Here is a 6617-nt window from a genome sequence, read left to right on the forward strand (position 1 = left end):
CCTCATCATTCCTCTGTCTCCTGGACCTCACAGAAGCCAGTGACACTGCACGCGGAAGTACATCTCCTCTGGCCGTTTCTTGTCTCAATTCAAGGTCTTAGCAATTGTGCTGATAAATGACAGGTTCTCTCGATACACCACCTCCAGTGAAGATGGGGGGGATGCCCGTTGCTGGTTGGCTGGTGAGTGATCCAGCTTCCCGGTACCGACTTTCTCAGGTTGGACTCCCTGATACAGAACATGGTATAGGGGTGTGAGGATGTAGGGGTCACTAAGTGAAGCAGGATAGGTGTTACAGATGGAATGCTCCTGTCCCCCCCAAACTCATAGGTTGAAATCCTACCCCCCAGTGTGATAGTATTAGGGGGTGGGGACTTTAGGAGGTGATTAGATCATGATGGTTGAACCATTATGAGTGAGATTATTACCTTCATACAAGAGACCCCTGAGAGCTCTGGCCCCTTCCACCATGTGAGGATACAGCGAGACGACAGCCATCTCTGAACCACGAAGCAAGCCTTGCCAAATACTGAATCTGCCAATCCCTTGCTCTTGGACTTCCCAACCTCTGGAAGGATGAGAAATGAATTTCTGTTGTTTATAAGCCACCCAGTCCCTGGTATTCTGTTATTGCAGCCCTAAATGACTAAGACAATAGGGAATGGGAAAGAGACAGCTAATGTCTTGGCCTGACGTACAGGGGCAGCTCTGGGGCGCGCTGGCAGGCTGTGGTACAGATGGTGCATCTGACCCGGGGTATCAAGTGATCATGTGATCAGAACTGCCATCATCAGATGGGCGCTGCCAGCCTCAGAGTCTGCATGAACCAGCAGTAATCTGGTGTCTGGTGAACGTAGGACATCCAGGGTCACGTTCAAGCAGGTCCAGAGCACACCAGTAAGCTTCATAAGCAGGTAGCCAGACCGCACATCATCTACTCTTTCTCAGCTCATCTCCCAGCATGTGGGGCTAATTATCACCAGGCAACAGAGGGAAAAAAAGAACCTGAGTTTGATTCATGGTTGGGTTGGCTCAGTATGCTGGTACCAGCTGAAAAGTCACCTCTGTTTACAGGTTTACATGGAGAAGTATGTCATCTACATTTGACCAACTGCAGCGAGAGAAGGCTGACGGCACAGCTGTCCATGTGGGCATTCACCCCAGCAAGGTGGTTATCACACAACAAAAACTGGACAAAGACCACAAAATGATCCTTGAAATTTAAAGCTACATCTCCCCAAGTAGGAGAGGAAAACGATTATAAAGAACAAACGACCGAGAAGGTGGGGGGATGAAGTCCGCTAATATACAACTTAAAAACTGCTAAAATGGAAAAGAAAGCCCCATTCGGAGATGAGGCTGAATGACAGTGGTGAGAAGACACCTCCCAGCGGGCAGAGATCCAGGCAATGTTCGTGGCCCTCCACTTTGGGTGGAGAGGGAAGTGACCCATCAACTCATGGGCCACATGTACTGATACGGGGAGGGCGAATGATCTCAGCCTGTCCGAACAACCTGATGAAAGCCAGACTCTGTGCCTGGAGCTGCTGGCAGTCATTTTCCCCATAATGGGGGCCTGCTACTGGACAGAGCTGGGACTGAAGGAAGAGAGCCGAGGGATGGAGCCAGTGAGACCACGGCCTGAAGACATTGCTCAAACCCTTGGATTCAGGTAAAAACTTGTCCTCCAAGTTAGCCTTTTTGTGTTTTGCTTAGACCATTTGATTGCCTTTGGGAGGCCCAGTTGACATACCTGGGAACCTCCCAAAGCAACGAGGCCTCCCTTCTACAAAGCTATGGGTGGTCAACACGTTGTACTTATAGAGATGGAGGCGGGGAGCTACAGAATCCCAGCCCCCTGTCTCAATTATCAAAAAATTAATGAAAAAAGAGGTTGTTGGATCTAGTATTTTTTTCATTTATTGGAGTTTGTATTCTCATTTTTAAATGGATACCCACACAGTGTTTTTAATATGAATTCTGCTAAAGAAACTTTTGTTTGTTTTTGGGGAGGTGGGAGGTATTTAGGGTTGTTTGTTTGTTTATTTGATGGAGGTACTGGGGATTGAACCCAAGACCTCGTGCATGCTAAGCACACACTCTATCACTGAGCTATACCCTCCCCTGCTTAATGAAACATTTTAACACACCAAAACATATCATAAAATAAATTATTCCAGATAAGAAAGAGCTTAACACATAAGAAAAAGGAGAATGTGATTACTCCTGCTTCTGAATATGCCTAGAGATCAGCCCACACCATCTTATGCCAAGAGTCTGAGTTGTAAAAACCCTCTGACCTATCTTTGATTGACAATCATGAGAGTGTAGCCACCCACAGAGAACCAACAAGGGGGAAAGCATGGACATTCTTGCTTACCTTGATGGGAAGATGCGTTCCACTCGCTCTAAGCCAAAGAGCAGAAGACTGGATTCACTCTAAATGTAAGAAATCCAATTTTTAAAAAGCAGCAACAAGAATCTATTTACAGCCACACCACAGTTCAAGACTGTGGCAGCTCCCACCGTTAGCTGACTCCGCCACTGACGTCAGACAGTATTGCTAACAAGCACACATCATCATTTATGCATGGAGTCACTGAAGGTCTGCTGTTTCTGCAGTGTTGAAGGTCCTGCTTATTCACAGGAATAGGAACGAGATTATAGTCTGAGAAGGAATGTAAATGTGTTCATCAATTCAGTCACAAAAATAAAACTCAGCTATGGGTCTTCAAAAAGTTTTGTTTTGGGGAACTGAAAGGAAATGAGGCATCTGAAAGCCAGATGATAAATCACCAAGAAGGTTCATTAACTTGGCTTCTTTCTAGTTCCCTTGTGTGTGGATTTCCACAAGAATCTGCTTTGTGAGTAGATATTCAGGCTGCTATTCCTTGGAAACAATAAAACAACTGGGGGCTTCAACTGTCGGGGGGGGGGAAGATAGCCTTAAATATGCATTGAAGGCACGTACTGTGTCCCATGTGATTTCCAGCATCTCACTGTTTTGTAGAATAATTTAGGTAATATTATTAATTTCACTTTACACATGAAGCAAGCAAAAGATTGGGGCACATGAATGATGCCACAGCTTTGAGAATTACTCCCTATTCAAATTACCATTCATTCCTTGACTAGCAATAAGTTCCTAAAGACAATAATGTTTGAGCTGTGCCTGATCAGGAAAACAGAAACCACTGTAGGTACTGAAAACCGAGGGACTTTGATTCAAAGAATTAAATACAGAAGTGTTGGGAAGGACAGTGACTTCAGGCAGGACTTCTAGCTGTGGTTAAGTAAGGAGACTGTCAAATGCTCTACCTTAAAAACAACTATAAAGATGGACAAAATTGCTCCTAAACAATCATTTCATCACTCTGAAAATTGACCGAAGGCATATAGCAATCTAAGAACTATTTACGCTTGAGCAACTGCTGGACTTGGTGGAAATCTATGGAATTCTAGTCTGTGGCTGAGCCCATCCATCTGTTCAATGTGGACTTCTGCCAGGGAGGGAAGACCATGAGGCCAGTGGTAGAGCATGCACGAGGTCCTGGGTTCAACCCCCAGTACCTCCATTAAAAAAATAAAGGAAAAATAATAAAGGCGGCCCACTCAATCTGGAGCAGTGGATGATGCCCACACTCAGGATCCTTGTCAGTGAAAGTGATTTTCCAGGAGCAGGAGAGTGGGGGAGGGCCACAGGCTCATCTCTACTGGCCAGAGGTTGAGATTGTGATTGGGGCAAGCACATTTCTTGTATTGCTTTGGATATACGTAGCAGAGATCAAGAATTCTCAAAAGAAAAGAAAGAGAGAAGGGGAGAAAGGAAGGAAAGAAGGAAAGAAAGAACAGAACAGAACCAACTCTACTGCCGTCTTCCAGACAGAGAGGACACAGGACAAAGTCCTTGCCCTCACAGAGCCTGTGTTCCTGGGGAAGCTTACATTTCACTGAGATGTCAGCGAGAGGAAGAACACATATTCCCAAAGTCTCTGCAGCTGGAATTCTGGGTTGGGTTGATAGTTGTAGGGACAAGAACTCTTTCTGGAAACCTCACATCTCACCATGTAGTAGGAAGCTATTATGTCCATATGTCACCTGAGTCATTTCTCCTCTTATTTCCTGTTCCTTCTGGGATGAATGCAATGGCTCCCATGCAGAGAGACAGGAAAATAGAAAAAGAACTCAGTGAGTTGCATTCAAACCTCCTAGAGTCACAGAATGCCAATGACTGAGGTTTTCAATAAATCCTGACTCCTGTCCCACGAAATACGTTTATGATTGTCCTGCCCATGTTACAAAGGAGAAAATGAGGCTCCAAAAGGTTAAGTAACTTGCTCTGGGATTGGTCTTCATGTCTCTTGACTCTAAAGTCTGGGATCTTAACCACTCCCACTCTTAACCTGTGCTGGCTCATTAAAAGTTTTGATTAATAGGGACTTTATGATCTGTGTGATATATGTATATACACGATGGAATACTACTCAGCCATAAAAAAGAATGAAATAATGCCATTTGCAGCAACATGGATGGACCTAGAGATTATCATACTAAGTGATGTAAGTCAGATAGAGAAAGACAAATATCATATGATAGCACTTACATATGGAATCTAAAGAAATGATACAAATGGACTTATTTAAAAACAGAAACAGACTCACAGACAGAAAACAAGCTTATGGTTACCAAAGGGGAAGAGGGGAGGGATGAATTAGGAGTTTGGGATTAGCAGATACAAACTACTATATATAAAATAGATACACAACAAGGTCCTACTGTAGAGCACAGGGAACTATATTCGATATCTTGTAATAACCTATAATGAAAAATAATCTGGAAAAAAATATATATATACACACAGGTATAACTGAATCACTTTGCTGTACACCAGAAACTAACACAGCATTGTAAATCAACTATGCTTCAATTTAAAAAAAAAAACAGGAAAAAAAAGGGGGACAAGGGGTGATGCACAAAAATTAAAACAAACAAAAACATTGTTAACTACAAAATGTAGGTGAGAAAAAGGAGAAAACTAACTACTAGATTTGGTAATTCAGAGGTCACTGGCGGTCTTAAATCCACAGCTGTGGCGTGGTGGAGAGAGAAGCCAGCTTGCAGGGGTAAGCAGGTGGCGCAGCAGGAATGAGTGGGTGAAGAGGACTATGGTGTGATCAAAGTGGGTGTCACTTTCAAAACTGGCTGTGAAGAGAAGCAGCTACAATGTCTTGGCAATGAGTTCCTGCAAAAGGTGGTCCTGGTACAACGATTTGAGAGCAAGTAGTTTATTTGGGATGTGATCCTGAGAAACATCTGTAGAGCAATGGGACAGCAAGCCAGGAAAAGGAAGGAGTCCAAAAGAAGGTCCATGAACAAGCAGGTTACAGCTGGGGACAACTGGAACTCTTCTGCAGATGAGCACTGAAACAGGGTGTAAGATACCTGCTTCTTCACAGATTTGTTCACTCACAGATTTGTTCACTGGACGGGTGAGAAAGCCAGGGCACTATCTACCAACCCTCATCCCTCATGGATGTTGGACAGCTGGAGCAGGGAGTGGGGGGGAAGGAAGTGTAATCACCCCAGCTCTTCTGGGCCTGCCCCATTTCTCCTGCTGAGTGAGCTTCCCACAGCCAGTGATTGCCTCCAGGTGGTGGCCGAGCTGTTGGCTTTGCGCAAAATAGGCAAGTACCCGTCCCAGGGAATATGGACAAAATGCTGGAGAGAGGAGAGCGCGTTCACATTACGCATTATGCTAAGCAGGTACCGTGAGCACAAGAAGAGCAGGATGGGGAGAGGTCCCAGGGTGTTCTTTCTCTAAAGAAGAGTAAAAGATGTGAAGTGCATTGCCGATGTGGGTGATTTATGAGGAAGTGCGGGAAGATTGCAGGAAATCTGAGAGTCCTCTCTCTGTCCCTCAAATGCACGCACGCACACAAAAGTTCCTTAAAAGACTGTGTGGGTATCAGAACCGAAGGGAATTTGAAGAACCACCTTCCTCTCACTTAGAACGGAAATCGAGGTCCGCAGAAAGGAAAAGGCAAGGCGGGTTGTGGGGTCCGGGGACCCCGGGGCCTGTACGCGATTATTCCCACCCGCGAGTCTAAAGTCACCCCAGGCTGTGCGCCACCCAGGAGGTCTCAGCAGCTGAGAGGAGCATCCGACCCAAAGGAAACCAGCCCCTGCCTGAACGCTTCGGGTTCTCTGCGGCCCTTAAGCAGGAAAGTAAAGAAGGGCATCTTGGACACCGGATGGGGCCTTAGAACTTCTTGTTTTTATCCACAAAATGTCCTTTTGAAATGGTAGGTAGAAGGCTACCGGAGGAAGCCCCCTGAAGAGGGACCTTCCGCTGGCACCGCCCCCTGGCTGTGACCCTGGGCTTCGGAGGACAGCCCCAGCTTCCGGTCCCTCGGCCCCGCCCGCCCCGGATGCTGCGGCTGAGGCCGCGCCCCCTCCCCCAGCCCCCGCACCCGCGGCAGCTGGCAGCCGGCCCAGGAAGGGTGCGGGGCGCGCCCCCGGCGCACAGGCCCCCGTCGCGCCCGCCGCGGGGCCGGCCGCGCGGAATCACGGGGCGGAGGCGGGGCCGCGCCGGGGGTGGGCGCGGCGTCCGGGCCGCG

The 6617-nt window shown here is 46.9% G+C and overlaps 1 long non-coding RNA gene across 1 annotated transcript; it reads right to left on the reverse strand.

The window, feature by feature from the left end:
- Positions 1 to 480: 480 nt before the first annotated feature.
- LOC140690003 (uncharacterized) lies at positions 481 to 6601 on the reverse strand. Its single transcript, XR_012065182.1, has 3 exons — positions 6471 to 6601; positions 2381 to 2439; positions 481 to 568 (listed from the first exon to the last, which is right to left on the reverse strand). It is a non-coding gene; the product is annotated as an uncharacterized lncRNA (long non-coding RNA).
- Positions 6602 to 6617: the final 16 nt, after the last annotated feature.

The sequence above is a fragment of the Vicugna pacos genome, chromosome 28 (assembly GCF_048564905.1).
Source record: "Vicugna pacos chromosome 28, VicPac4, whole genome shotgun sequence".
Lineage (NCBI taxonomy): Eukaryota > Metazoa > Chordata > Mammalia > Artiodactyla > Camelidae > Vicugna > Vicugna pacos.